Source organism: Sarcophilus harrisii, chromosome 5 (genome assembly GCF_902635505.1).
Source record: "Sarcophilus harrisii chromosome 5, mSarHar1.11, whole genome shotgun sequence".
Classification (NCBI taxonomy): Eukaryota; Metazoa; Chordata; class Mammalia; order Dasyuromorphia; family Dasyuridae; genus Sarcophilus; species Sarcophilus harrisii.
Window position 1 is genome coordinate 47,619,976 of NC_045430.1, and position 16,617 is coordinate 47,636,592.

A 16,617-nucleotide genomic window follows, 5' to 3' on the forward strand; every position below is an offset into this window, starting at 1 on the left:
TGGATGCAGGTGGAATTTTCTGTCTAAAGTCTATTGGGATGGCTTTGGATTAGTGAGAAGAACTAAATATTTCATAGTTGATCATCGCACATTCTTGCTGTTATTGTGCACAATGTATTCCTTGTTCTGTTTGTTTTGCTCAGTATCAGTTCATGTAAATCTTTCTAGGCCTTTCTAAAATCAGATTGTACAATTTTTATAGAACAGCAATATCCCATTATCTTCATATATCCCAACTTGTTCAACCATTCACCAATTTATGGGGATCTAGTCATTTTCCAATTCTTTGATATCACAAAAAGAACTGCTGTGAACATGTTTGCACATATGGGTCCTATTTCCTCCTGTATGATTTCCTTGGGATACAGACTCAGTAATGACACTTCTGGGTCAAAGGGTATGCACAGTTTTATACTCTTTTGGGCATAATTCCAAATTGTTCTCCAGAATGCGTGGATCATTTCTTATAACTATAAATGACATTAATTTCATTATCTGAAAATTGTCTGTTCGTACCCTTTGACTATTTACCAATTGAGGAATGATTTGTATTTTTATAAATTTGACCACAGTTCTTTATAAATTTTAGAAATGATACCTTTATCAGAAATACTGGCTGTAAAGATTTTTTTCTCAGATTTGAACTTCCCTTTTAATCTTGTTTCTGTTGGTTTTGTTTGTGCAAAACCTTTTTAATTTAATCAAAGTCCATTTTGCCTTTCATAAATGTTCTCTAGTTCTTTGGTCATAAATTCCTCCCTTCTCCAAAGATTTGCTAGATTTGCTAAGTAAATTATCCCTTGTTCTCCTAATTTGTTTATCATTCTTTTTTTTTTTTTTTTTTTGCTTTTACTGAGGCAATTAGGGTTAAGTGACTTACCCAGGGTTACACAGAGGTAGGAAGTGTTAATTGTCTGAGGTAGAGTTGAACTCAGGTCCTCTTGACTTCAGGGCTGGTGTTTATCCACTGAGCCACCTAGCTTCCCCTATGGCATCATTCTTTATTCCCATGTATCTGTTTGACCTTATTTTGGTATGGAGTGTGAGATGTAGTTTTAAGATGACTTTCTGACATATTATTTTCCAGTTTTCCCAGCAATTTTTGTCAAATACTGAGTTCTTATTCCAAAATCTGGTATGTGGGGGTTTACTAAAAACTAGATTGCTATAGGCCTTGATTATTATGTCATGTGTATCTAATCTATTTGACTGATCCACTATTTTGTTTCTTAGCCAGTACCAAGCGGTTTTGATGACTGCTGCTTTATAATATAGTTTTAGGTTTGGTACTAGCAAGCCATCATCCTTTGTATTTTTTCTTTAATTCCCTTGATATTCTTGATATTTGTTCTACCAGATGAATTTTGTCATTATTTTTTCTAGTTCTTTGAAGTAATGTTTTGGGAGTTTAATTGGTATAGCACTGAACAAATAGACCAATTTAGGTAGAATTTTCATTTTTATGTTAGCTCAACCTATCTATTATCAATTGATATTTTTCCAGTTATTTAGACCAGAATTTACTTGTATCAGAAGTGTTTTGTATTTGTGTTCATAAAGCTCTTGGGCTTGTCTTGGCAGGTAGACCCCCAAGTATTTTATTTTGTCTATAATAATTTTACATGGAATTTCTATTTCTGTCTCGTGATGGGATTTTTAGTAATACATAGAAATGCTGATGATTTGTGTAGGCTGATTTTGCTAAACTTTGCAATCATCTGCAAAGAATGATAGTTTTATTTCCTCATTGCCTATTCTAATTCCTTAAAATTCTTTTTTCTTTCTCTTCACTGGAGCCAACGTTGCTAGTAAAATGTTGAATAATTGTGGTGATGATGGGCATTTTTGTTTCACCCTTGATCTTATTGGGAATGTATCCAGCTTCTTTTTATTGTAAATAATGCTTGCTGTTGGTTTTAGATAAATATTATTTTAAGGAAAGCTCCTTTACATTGTGGTGGAATTGTGAATACATCCAGCCATTCTGGAAAGCAATTTGGAACTATGTTCAAAAAATTATCAAGCTGTGCATACCCTTTGATCTAGCAGTGTTACTATTGGGCTTATATCCCAAAGAGATTTTGAAGAAGGGAAAGGGACTTGTATGTTCAAGAATGTTTGTGTCAGCCCTCTTTGCAGTGGCCAGAAACTAGAAACTGAGTGGATACCCATCAATTGGAGAATGGCTGAATAAATTGTGGTATATGAATATTATGGAATATTATTGTTCAGTAAGAAATGACCAGCAGGATGATTTCAGAAAGGCTTGAAGTGACTTACATGAAATGATGCTGAGTGAAATGAGCTCAGAGATAATGAGCAGGAGATCATTATATACTTCAACAACAATACTGTATGATGATCAATTCTGATGGATGTGGCCCTCTTCAACAATGAGATGAACCAAATCAGTTCCAACAGAGAAGAAATGAATTGAACCAGCTACACCCAGCAAAAGAATTCTGGGAGATGACTATGACCCACTACATAGAATTCCCAATCCTTCTATTTTTGTCTGCCTGCATTTTTGATTTCCTTCACAGGCTAATTGTACATTATTTCAAAGTCTGATTCTTTTTATACAGCAAAATAACTATATGGACATGTATACATATTTAACTTATACTAACATATTTAACATGTATTGGTCAACCTGCCATCTGGGGGAGGGGGTAGGGAGATGGAGGGGAAAAGTTGGAAAAAGAGGTTTTGTAACTGTCAATGCTGAAAAGTTACCCATGCATAGATCTTGTAAATAAAAAGCTGTAATAAAAAAAGAAAAAAGTGATTAAAGGAGTCCTACTAAATTACTTTTATGATACAGACATAGTACTGATACCTAAATCAGGTTGGACAAAAACAGAGAAAGAAAATTATAGACCAATCTCCCTAATGAACATTGATGCAAAAATGTTAAATAAAATATTAGCAAAAAGATTACAGAAAATCATCCTCAGGATAATACACCATAACCAAGTAGGATTTATACCAGGAATGCAGAGCTGGTTCAATATTAGAAAAACTATTAACATAATTGGCTGTATCAATCACCAAATTAACAAAAACTATATGATCATCTCAATAGATGCAGAAAAAGCATTTGATAAAATCCAGTTCCTATTAAAAACACTAGAGAGTATAGGAATAAATGGACTTTCCCTTAAAATTGTCAGTAGCATCTATTTCAAACCATCAGTAAGTATCATATATAATGGTGATAAACTGGAACCATTCCCAATAAAATCAGGAGCAAAACAAGATTGCCCACTATCACCATTACTATTCAATATCATATTAGAAATGTTAGCTTTGGCAGTAAGAGTTGAGAAAGAGATTAAAAGAATTGGAGTAGGTAATGAGGAAACCAAAGTATCATTCTTTGCAGATGATATGATGGTATACTTAGAGAACCCCAGAGATTCTACTTAAAAGCTATTAGAAATAATCCACAACTTTAGCAAAGTTGCAGGATATAAAATAAATCCACATAAATCATCAACATTTTTATACATCACTAACAAAATCCAACAGCAATTGATACAAAGAGAAATTCCATTTAAAGTAACTGTTGATAGTAAAAAATATTTGGGAATCTATTTGCCAAGGGAAAGTCAGGAACTATATGAGCAAAACTACAAAACACGTTCCACACAAATTAAGTCAAATGTAAACAACTGGAAAAAATATCAAGTGCTCTTGGATAGGTTGAGTGAATATAATGAAGGTGGCAATACTCCCTAAACTAATCTATTTATTTAGCACTATACAAATCAAATTGACATAGAAAAAAATAACAAAATTCATCTGGAAGAACAAAAGATCAGGAATTTCAAGGGAATTAATAAAAATTGCAAATGAAGGCGGCCTAGCTGTACCAGATCTAAAACTATATTTTAAAGCAGCAGTCATCAAAACCATTTAGTACTGGCTAAGGAATAGAGTAGTTGATCAGTGAAATAATTTAAGTTCCCAGGACAAAGTAGTCAGTGACTATAGTAATCTAGTGTTTGACAAACCTAAAGACCCCAGCTTTTGGAATAAGGACACACTATTTGACAAAAACTGCTGGGAAAATTGGTAACCAGTATGGAAGAAACTAGGTATTGACCCACCCATAACATCATCTATCAAGATAAGGTCAAAATAGGTTCATGATCTAGACATAAAGAATGATATTATAAACAAATTATAAGAACACCAAATAGTCTATCTTTCTACTAATCCTGCCTGCTTCTCTTAATAGTGTTTTTTTTTTTTTACCCATTCCACCTACTGTCGTTTTCTAGAAATCCTTCCCCACTTCTCTTTTCTTTTTCCCTACTGTTCCTATCCCCCTTCTATCCTGCCCCTCTTTTTTCTTTTCTCTTTTTCCTTCTTTTTCTTATAGGGTTAGACAAATTTCTATACCCAAATGAATGATTGTTATTCCCTCTTAGAGCCAAAACTAATGCATCTCTTCTTGTGAACTATTTTGTCCCATTATACCTCCCATTTCCTCTTTTTCCAGTACATTCATTTGTCTACCCCTTAATGTGTTTTTCTTTGATGTTATCACATCATAACCATATATTAGACTACTTCAGTGAGGGTATGGTTATACCCTCACTCTTTGTGATGCCCTCCTCTATCTGCCTCAGTAAAAGATACAATTCTCAAGAGTTACATATATGGTTTTCCCATCTAAGGATGTAAACAGTTTAACCTTTAAATAATATATATTTCTCTCCTGTTTACCTTTCTATGCTTCTCTTTACTCCTGTGTATGTAGATTAATTTTTCTGTTTAGTTCTGGTTTTTTCAAGAAAAATGATTGAAATTCTCTTACTTCACTGAAGCTCTATCACTACCCCTGAAAGATGATGCTGAATCTTACTGGTTAATTAATTTTGGTTGTAACCCAAGTCCTTTGCCTTCTGGAAGATAGTAATTCAGACTTTCTGATCCTTTCTTGTAGAAGCTGACAGATCCTGGGTAATCCTGATGTTGCTCCTTGATTTTTGAATTGTTTCTTTTTTTTTCTTGACAGGTTGCAGTACTTTTTCCCTTGAGGTTGTGATTCTAGAGTTTTGGCGCAATGTCCCTTGTAGTTTTCATTGTGGTATCTCTTTCCAAAAGTGATTGATGGATTCTTTCAATCAATATTTCTCTCTATTTCTAAAATATTGGGGCAATTTTTTTCTTTAATGATGACTTGTAGACTATTATCCAGGCTCTTTTTTTGCTCATGGCCTTCAGGTAGACTGACAATTTTTAAATTATCTTTTCTGAATCTATTTTCTAGGTCAGCTTTTTTTGCCAATGAGGTATTTTACATTTTCTTCCATTTTTTCATTCTTTTTAGTTTGTTTGGCTGATTCTTTCTGTCTCACAAAGACATAAGCTTCCATTGGCTGTGTTCCAATTTTTAACGTATAATTTTCTTCATTTAGTTTTTGCATCTCTTTTTCCATTTGGTTAATTCTACTTTTTAAGGAGTTATTTTTTTCAGATCATTTTTTTCCTTCCTCTTCCAAACTGTTGACTCTCACATGTTACATCTCAATTCCTTTCTCATTTTTTCCACCTACCTTTTTAATTTGCCTTTTAAAGTCTACCAAGAAGCCTCTTGGGCTTGAGACCAATTCATATCACTCTTTGAGATTTCTTCTGTGGACGTTTTGTCCTCATCTGAATTATTGTTTTGGTCTGTTCTGTCATTATAGTTAGCATACTATGGCCAAAGTTCTTTTCTGTTTCTTACTAATTGCTTTTTTTCCTTTTGGTATTTTCTTTTTCTTTATTTTCTTTTTTTTTTAACTTTTATGGTTGAGATCTGCTCTTGTGTAGCTCTGAGCCTTGGCTTTCAGCACAGCGGCTCCTTGGGTTTGTAGAGGGTTTCCAAGAGTTTGCCTTCTTACCTAGGATTGATTGCTGCCCTACCAATTTGCTCCTCTACTGAGCCAGAACTGAGGGTCTTAATTGCTCTTTTCCTATGATTGAGACCCTTTCATTGGCTTTCCCAGAGTTTATCTGAGCTGGCCTGAACATCCCTTTGACTGAGACTGATCTTTCTTAAAGTTTTTTCAGTCTGTCTTGAGCTGGAAAGTGGTTTCATTCTGTCAGTCTCTGTTCAGTGGCTTGGTTTCATATAATTTTAAAAGAAAACTGGGAGAGCTCTAGCACCTTCCTGAATTTACTCCATTATCTTGGCTCCATCCCCAGAAGTCTTTGAGTCTTTTTTGAATTTTGAATCACTTTGGATACTCCTGATTTTCTGCTTTCACAGAGATGATAGAAGAAATAAAATCCATTTGAGGATGCTGAAGGAAAAGATACTAGGAAGACAAGAGTGGAGCTGACAGCTGCCCTAGCTTGCTAACCTACTGAGACTTCAGAGAACTTCCTCGTGGATGGGTTCCAAGACCCATCTTCTTCATTTAAACTGAATTACTTTGCCCCCAGTGGGAGAGGTCCTTTATTCTGTTTTATCTGGCATATATTCTCTAATATATATTTTCCCCAAATTCTTTTTTGTACCAATTTGGATAAATGAGTTTCTTGGCTCATTGCTATATGTGTTCATTCTACCTTTGATCAAGTCATATGATTCCCCCATGACACTAATGTGTCCTGATTTTTTGATATGAATACTATAGCACATACCAGTCACATAACTTGTCTCATTATCTCACTATACTCCTAGTCCTTTTTTCCCCTTGACATGCATTTCCATAATTACATCTTTTATGTCATACATTTCTTGATTGGATATAAGCTATGACTTCCTCATTTCCACCCTACCACTTATCATTGCAGTTTAAAGGGACAGCAAAAAGACTGTGGCATGCTGTGATATGCTTGGAATAATGTGGAATTAGAAAAAAATGATTTTGGTGTTAAGATGAGATTTTGATTAGGCTGAGATGGGTGGAAGGGAGAAGAGGAGAGGAGCCTCCAGTCATTGGTAATGCCACATAATTTCACAAATTCTATCCAGTCCACTGTCTTTCCTTAATTGTTCAAGTCTTCTAAGTATCCAAGATAGAGGTAGTGTAGTGGTGTGATGTTCATGTTAGATCTGGAGTTAGAAAGAGAAGTTCAAATCTAATCTCACACACTTACTAGCCATGTGAACTTTCACAAGTTGCCTAACTACTATTTGTCTTGATTTCTTCAAGTGTCAAATATGGATTATATAGCATACAGGGTTGTTATGAAGAAAATTCTTAAGAATAAATGAGATAGGGACTTACTTCTTTCATAATGGAGAAAACTCTGTATTTCTTTTTGAGAAGATATATCTAGATGGCGCAATGGATGTAGCACCAGCCCCGAAGTCAGGAGGACCCGAGTTCAAATTTGGCCTCAGACTTTAACACTTCCTAGCTGTGTGACCCTGAGCAAGTCACTTAATCCCAATGGCCTCAGCAAATAAATAAAAATAAATGAGATAATATTTCTAAAGCATTTAGCATAATGTCTAGCACATGATAGGTATTATATAAACAGCTGCTGTGTAGAACTGATACTGCATATTATTTTTTGAGGAAAATATATTAAATAGTAATGATAATAAAAATGATAAAGTGTTATCATTTATGTTGTACTTGTTGTGTCCCAGACACTGTACTAAATAAAGACTTTACAAATGCCTCATTTGATCCTCACAGCAACCCTGGGAGGTAGATGCTATTTTATCCCTAATTACAGTTGAGGAAACTGAGACAAAAAGTTAAGTGACTTCCCCAATGATGTACTTGTGATCCAACTCTGCAGCTTGTCCATATATCTATAAAATAGCTTAACACATCAATTAATCAACAAATATTTGTTAAGTGCTTACTATGTGCCAAGAACTCTGATGATCACTGGGGATATAAAGGTTAAAAAAAAAAAAAAAAGAAATAGTTTATGCCCTCATTTTACTGGGGGAGACTGTGTGTGTTTGTATGTGTGCACATTTTTAAAAAAGAGACAAAATGCTATGTTGACAAGGATGTTAACAGTTGGAGCAAAGTTTGTGGGGGCCAATGAGGATTCAAGTAAAGACAGCATTTGAGCTGAATCTTGAAGGAAATTAGAGATAAGTTATCTTCATCCATTTTCAGTTCTTATATTTCTCATTTAGAAGTTTCAACTATATTCTGGTTATTAGCACAATGGCAGCCATAATTGGAAGCATCTGACCTCCACATTTATAAGGATTTCTATCACTGTTAGGACTTATAACTAGGTATTCTCCAAGATTATAGTGAAAGTGCATATTAATAATTGGAAAATCGTCAAAAACTTAGGTTTGTTGTTATATACATCATGGAATCATGTGTGATACTGTCATCAATGTAGGAGACAACTTTGTAGATCATTTCAAAGCAATATTGTTTTGTAGAGAACTATCTTGTTAAGTCAGAGTACACTATGTGCATGTTCGTCAAGTAGAAAAGTTTCTTTTTTTAAGAGAAAAATTTTTGTCTTGTAATGTCTACACTTTTAAAAGTAAGATTTTAGCTATTTAATGTTTCCAGGGAATTATATCCATTTAACTTAAGCCACTTATGTTCATGCCTGTCAAGTCTATAATTTACATGACATTTTATTTTTTGTGTGACAATTCCTTGGAGGAGAATTAACTGAACCATTATGTATTACTTCTAAAAATCATTAATCTTATACAAATTCCATTTAACTTCCACAATCGGTAACCATCGGAGGGGTTACTAATGCGATTTCTCATTCTCACTTGCTATAGTGGCTGCCACTCATGCTAACCTATAATCACTAGACTCAAACACCCCATATTGGGCAACTTAAGTTGCAGGCATCAACAAGTTGTAGTCTTTATTTTATTTTTATTATAATAAGAGAGGTTTAATTCTTTCATAAGGGAGAAAACTCTATTTCTTTTTGAGAAGATATATCTATAATATTAAAATCCTGTTTCTGATACAAGTCATATCCTGTGTATATTATGAAGCATTCAAACAGAATTTGTCAGATGATTGTCTTTGCGATATGAATTTTATCAAAACTTACCATTTATTTAAAAATAAAATTTGTAGTTTGGTATTAATTCTAGAAAATATTGACATTTGAAAAGAAATAGAAAAATGAAAAGCCTTTAGAGATGGCTCAAAGTTAATAAATTTCAACTCAATGGATAGAACCTAGAAATGATTCTAATGCTTTATTCCTTTTATTTAATTCAATATAAACATATTCATGAAAATCCTATACCATGATAATTACTCAAAGAACTGAAAAACTAGTAGAACTGATACTGATATTTTGAGGAAAATATATTAAATAGTAATAATAATAAATAAAACTAATAGAGTGCTGTCATTTATGTTGTACTTGCTGTGTCCCAGACACTGTACTAAATAAAGACTTTACAGATACCTCATTTGACCCTCACAACAACCTTGGGAGGTAGATGCTATGTTATCCCTAGTTACAGTTGAGGAAACTGAGACAAAAAGTTAAGTAACTTACCCAAGATTTTACAGATAGTGGTGGAGGCTGAGATGAGACACAGCACAATTCAGCTGCCTCTTATAAAACAGAAATAATAGATAGAAAGAGAAAATAAAATATAGTATTTATTCAAATACAATCAAACCTAGATGTACTGATAAGTGCTATGTGTTTAAAGAGAGAAGAGAATCATGGAATTTTATTGTGTGTGTGTGTGTGTGTGCACCTGGAAAAGAATAGTATCTTTTTTTTTCCTTTTCAATAATAGGTTTTAATTTTTCAAAATATGTGCAAAGACAGTTTTCAGGATTCACCCTTGGAAAACTTTGTGTTCCAAATATTTCTCACTTCTTTCTAGCCATTCCCTCCCCTAAACAGCAATTAATATAATATATGTTAAACATGTGCAATTCTACTATATATATTACCCCATTTTTAATACTGCAAAAGAAAAATCTGATCAAAAAGGAAAGAAAAATGAGAAAGAAAAATAAAGTATCTAAACAACAACAAACAGATAAACATACTAACTATGTTGTGATCTACATTCAGTCTCCACAGTCCTTTCTCTGGGTGCAGATGGCTCTTTTCATCACAAGACCATTGGAACTGGCCCAAATCATCTCATTGTTGAAAAGACCCATATTCATCAGAGTTGATCATCACATAATCTTCTTTCTGTGTACAATGTTCTCTTGGATTACTCCGCTTACCATCAGTTCATGTAGGCATCTCCACACTTTTCTAAAATCATCCTGCTGATTGTTTCTTACAGAGCAATAATATTCATATACCAAAACTTATTCAGCCATTTGCCAACTGATGGGCATCCCCTTGGTTTCCAATACCTTGTCACTACAGAAATGTTACAAACATTTTTGCACATGTGGGTCCTTTTCCTTTTTTCATGATGTTTTTGAGATATTGACCCAGTAGATACTGCTGGATCAAAGGGTATGCACAGCTTAATAGGCTTTGGGGCATATTTCCAAATTGTTCTTCAGAATGGTTGAATCAGTTCACAACTCCAAAACCAATTTATTAGGATTCCAGTTCTCCCACATGCCCTCCAACATTTATCTTTTCCTATAATCTTAGCCAATCTGAGAATTGTGAAGTGAAACTTTAGTTATCTAAATTTGCATTTCTCTAATCAATACTGATTTAGAACATTTTTTCAAATGACTAGAAATGGTTGTAATTTCTTTATCTGAAAATTATTTGTTCATATTCTTTGACCACTTATCAATTGAAGAATGACTTGTATTATTATAAATTTTAGTCAATTTTCTATGTATTTCTGAAATGAGGCCTTTATCAGAATATTTGGATGTAAAATCCCCCTCCCCTCCAGTTTTGTCCTCTACTAATCTTGGTTGCATTGGTTTTGTTTGTACAAAAACTTTTTAATTAAACATAATCAAAATTATACATTTTGCATTTCATAATGCTCTCTAGTTATTCTTTGACCACAAATTTCTTCCTTTTCCACATATCTGAGATCTTTTTTTTCCTAATTTGCTAATAGTGTCACCCTTAATATCTAAATCTTGAATCCATTTCAACCTTATTGTAGTATAAGGTGTTAGGTCTTCATCAATGCTTAAATTTTTGCCATACTATTTTCCTATGTTCCCAGCAATTTTTGTCAGATAGTGAGTTCTTATCCCAGACTCTGAGGTCTTTGGGTTTAACAAACACTAGACTATTATAATCATTAACTATTGCGACTTGTGAACCTAAACAATTCCATTGATTGACTACTCTGTTTCTTATGTATGAAATGTATCTTATTGTATGAAATAGTTTTAATGACCACTACTTTATACTGTAGTTTTAGCTCTGGTATAGCTAGGCCACCTTTATTTGAATTTTTTTCATTAATTCCTTTAAATTATCGACCTTTTATTCTTCCAGATGAATTTTGTTATTATTTTTTTAGCTCTGTAAAATAATCTCTTGGGAGTTTGATGAGCATGGCATGGAATAAGTAGATTAATTTAGGTAGAATTAGTATTTTTATTAGCTCAGCCTACCCATGACCACTTGATATATTTTTTAATTGTTTAGATCTAACTTTATTTGTGTGGAAAGTGTTTTGTAATTGTATTTATAGCATTTCTGGCTTTTTCTTGGCAGGCAGACTCCCACATATTTTATATTTCCTACATTTGTTTTAAATGGAATTTCTCATTGTATCTCTTGCTGTTGGATTTTGTCAGTAACATAGAAATGCTGATAATTTATGAGATTTATTTTGTATCCTGAAACTTCGCTAAAGTTGTAAATTGTTTCTAGTAGGTTTTTTAGTTGATACACTAGGATTCTCTAAGTATACTATCATATTATCTACAGAGGGTGGTAATTTAGTTCCCTCATTATCTACCCTAATTCCTAAATAATTTCTTTAATTAATTTCTTTTTGTTATCTTATTGCTAAAGCTAAAATCTCAAATAAAATATTAAGTAGTAATGATGATAGTAGGCAACCTTGTTGCACCCCTGATAGTATTAGGAATGCTTCTAATTTATCCCCATTACACATGATGCTTCCCAATAATAGATGCTACTGCTCATTTTAAGAAAAATTCCATTTATTCCTATGCTCTAATATTTTTTAATAGGAATAGGTTTCAATTTTGTGAAATCCTTTTTTCTGCATCTATTGAGATAATTATATGATTTTTGTTAGTTTGGTTATAGATATAGTGAATTATGCTAATAGTTTTCCTAATATTGAAATAGCCCTGCATTTCTGGTATAAGTCCTATTTGATCATGGTGTATTATCCTGGTGATACCTTGTTGTTATCTCTTTGCCAATATTTTATTTAAGATTTTTGCATCAATTTTCATTTGGAAAATTAGTCTAATTTTTTTTTCTCTTTTTCAACCCTATTTAGTTTAGGTATCAGCACCATATCTGTATTTTAAAAGGAATTGGGTAGAATTCTTTCTTTGTATATTTTTTCCAAATAGTTTGCATATTATTGGAATTAATTGCTCTTTAAATGTTTAGTACAATTCACTTGTAAATCCATCTGGCCCTGAAAACTTTTTCTTAGAGAGTTGATTAATAACTTGTTCAATTTATTTTTCTAAAATTGAAGTAATTTATTTTCTCCTCTGTTAATCTAGGCCATCAATGTTTTTGTAAGTATTTGTTCTTTTCACTTAGATTATCAGATATATTGGCATACAGGTAGTCAAATTATGTCCTAATTATTACTTTAATTTCTTCTTCAATTGGTGGAAAGTTCACCCTTTTCATTTTTGATACTAACAATTTGATTTACTTCTTTTCCCTTTTCTCATCAAATTAATCAAAGATTCATCTATTTTGTTGGCTTTTTAAAAAGCAAGTCTTAGTTTTGTTTATTAGTTCAAAAGTTTTCTTACTTTCAGTCTTTTTAATCTCCTTTTTTTATTTTCAGAATTTCAAATTTAGCATTTAATTGGGGATGTTAATTTGTTCTTTTTATAGCTTTTTAAATTGCATTCCTGGTTCATTGATCTTTCTTTTCTCTATTTCATTCAAGTAAGTATCTAGAGATATAAAATTTCTTCTAAGAACTGCTTTGACTTCATCACATATATTTTGGTATGTTGTCTCATTCTTTTCATTCTCTTGAATGAAATTATCATTTTTTTCTATGATTGATTATTTCACACATTCATTCTTTAGGATTAGTTTATTTCATTTCCAAATTTTTTATCTATTTTCCCTCATTTTATTAAATGAAATTTTTATTGAATTATAATCTGAAAACATTGCATATCTAACTTTCTGTATTTGATTATGAGGTTTTTATGCCCTAACATGGTTAGTTTTTGTGTAGGCTCCATGTATTGACAAGAAAAAAGTATACTCTTTTCTATCTCCATTCAATTATCTCCAGATCTCTATTATACGAAACTTTTCTACAATTCTATTTACCTCTTTAACTTCTTTTTTGTTCATTTTGTGATTTGATTTATCTAGTTCTGATAGAGATCATTGAGACCCCCTGCTAATATAATTTTTCTGTCTATTCTTGCAGCAGTCTTTATTATTATCATCATCATCATTATTAGCTCTCTTAACTTCTTTAGGTATTTGGATGCTATACCACTTGGTGCATATATTTTTAGTATTGATATTACTTCATTATCTATGGTACCCTTTAGCAAAATGTAGTTTCATTCCTTATCTCTTTTAATTACATGTATATTTGCTTTTGCTTGAGCTGAATCAAGATCACTATCTCTTGTTTGTTTTTTTTTTTTTTTCATCTGGAGCATAATGGATTCTGCTGTAGCCTTTTACCTTTACTCTATATGTATCATTCTGCTTTAAATGTGTTTTTTATAAACAACATATTGTAGGATTCTGGCTTTTATTCCAGTCTGCTAGTCACTTCCATTTTATGGGAGAGTTCATCCTATTCACATTCACAGTTAAAATTAATAACTCTGTGTTTCCCAACATTTTATTTTTTCCACGCTATGCTTTTCTCTTTTCTTTCCTCCTTTCTCTCCTCTCCGGTGTTTTTCTTCTAACCATCACATCCCCAAATCTGCTCTGCCATTGTACAACTCCTCTCCCTTTTTTTTTTATCCCTTTCCCTTTTTACTTTTGTTCTTCCTTCTATTAGCCTTTCCCTTTCCTTTCCTCTCCTAGTTCCCTAAAGGGTGAGACAAATTTCAATATCAAACTAAATATGTCTGATATTCTTTCTTTGAGCCAAATCTGATAAAACTAAGGTTCAAACAATGCTTATTCTCCTCCTTTGTTTCGCTTAAGTGTAAAAGGTCTTTTTTTTTTGTCTCTTCTTGTGATGCAATTTATCCTATTTTAGTTCCTCTTTCCTCTTCTTCCAGTAGAATCCTTTTCCCACCCCTTGTTTCCTCTTTATATTTCATCACAACAAAGTCAAATTATATCTACCCTCTCTAAGTATATCCTTAACAAAGATACAGTTCTCAAGAGTTAAACATATCATTTTCCCATATATGGATATAAACATTTTAATCTTAAAAAATATTTTTTTCTTTTTCCTTTTATCTTTTTATGCTTCTTTTGAGTTATATATTTGAAGATCAAATTTTCTGTTCACCTCTGATCTTTTCATCAAAAATAATTGAAAATCCCTATTTCATTAAATGTCCATCTTTTCTTCTGAACAATAAAGCTTAGTTTTGCTGGGTTATTGAATCTTGGCAGTAGTTCAATCTCTTTTGCCCTTTGGAATATCATATTTCTAGCCCTTTCATCCTTTGTGGAAGCTGGGTCCTGGGTAAATCTGATTGTGGTTCCTTGAAATTTGAATTTGTTCTTTTCTTGCAGCATTTTCTCATTGATCTGATAATTTTGGAATTAAACTACAATATTCCTTGGAGTTTTAATTTTGGAATTTCTTTCAGGAGGTGATTGGTGGATTCTTTCAATGGCTATTTTATCCTCTGATTCAAGGATATTACAGCAGTTTTTTTTTGATGATTTCTTGAAAAATGTCACCTAAGCTCTTTTTTTCTTAGATTGTCTCTTCTGGATCTATTTCCATGTCACTTGTTTTTCTGATAAGATATTTTACATTGTCTTCTATTGGCTTTTTTTGTTTGCTTAGTTTTATTTGACTTATTCTTGATGCCTCATTGAGTCATTCATTTCTTTTTGTTCAGTTCTAATATTTAATGAATTATTTTCTTCAATTAGACTTTTTAACCTCTTTTTGAATGATTTGTTTTGTTCATTGCATTTTCCCCATGTCACCAATTCTATTTTTTAGAATTGTTTGTTCTATTTTTCCATTTCACCAATTCTGTTTTTTTATGAAGTTGTTTTCTTTTTCTATTTTGCCAAATCTATTTTTAAAAAGTACTTGTCTTAAGAAAATTTCTGTTTCTTTTTCCAAAGCTCATTTCTTTTCTCCATTTTTCTTCTAACTCTCTTTTAATTCTTTCGATTTCAATAATACTCATTCAATTCTTCCAAGAGAGTTTTGAGTTGGACATCAGCTTGGGGCTTCATGTGAAATCATTTTGCCTTTAGTATCCTCAGGATTTGAGGTATATTCTTCCCTGTCTTCAGAATAGCTGTCTATAAGAACTCTTTTGGCATTCATACTAATTTTTAAAGTTGAGATCTACTCTTAGGGCAATGGGTAGATTGTCCCAAGCTTTCTCTACAGGTGATAGCTGCTTTTTGCTGCCCTTGGGAAGATGCTGCTGGTTTCCTTACAGTAGAAGTGGATGGGTGTGACCAAGTCATGCTTATGCTGTGGTTCAGGGGCTATTTGCCTTTTGTTGTTGCACTGGGAGATCTCATAGTTTTTCTGATGATTCACTGGTTTCTGAACCAAGACAGAGTAGCCAACACTGCTTTATTCTGGCTTAGAGGCTCCCATTAGATTTCTATAATGTGGAGGTCTCTCCACTTTGAGCCTCCCTGCCGTATACCTGTGCTGGGTTGGATCCCCATCTCCCTAATTGAGAAAGACTTTTCCTGATGTTCTTCCAAAATATCTTCTCTTGGAACACTCTAAATATTACACTCCAAATATTTGTGGGTTTTGTCACTTTAAAACCTGTTTAGAGGCTTGATCTGGGGTTGATTCTGAGGGAAACCAAGAAGAGATTAGGCAAAGATCTGTCTATTCTCCTTCAACTTGGCCCACCTCCCTTGTTTAGAATAATAATATCTTGACAAAAATTAAAGAGCTAGTGAATAGAACAACCACGAGTAGAACCCAGATTTCCTGAAGCCCCCTGCTTTCTAGTCCAATAAAATGTTTCACAGTGTTGACTCAATTTACTGATGCTATTTTTATGAATAAAATGGACTTTGTAGATTGGGATAGAAATAGAAAGGGTGAAAACAATCTTTACAAAATGAAATCAAATAAATGCACAATTGCCAAGCATATTTTATAGTATTCTTCCTTTTGAAATGCATGAAAAGATATTTTGTAGCCACAAAAATATTTGCCAATTCAGACTGTTGTAATTTAAACTCTGTTTATGAATTGCTTTTATTGAATAGAAAAGGAAAACAATGTCTTTCTCTACATATTATTAATAAGATAATCCATTTTAAATTGCTTCTTGTGACCTCGTTTTCTGAGGTCATGAGTTCTTATAGATGAAAAAATTTTATGACTGACAATTTATGCCATTAGAGAAATGT

General features: G+C 32.6%; 1 protein-coding gene across 14 annotated transcripts in view; it reads left to right on the plus strand.

Annotated features, from left to right (window-relative positions):
• PPFIA2 (PTPRF interacting protein alpha 2) overlaps positions 1–16,617 on the plus strand; it is a 678,249-nt gene that overhangs the window by 115,604 nt on the left and 546,028 nt on the right. The window lies entirely within an intron of this gene.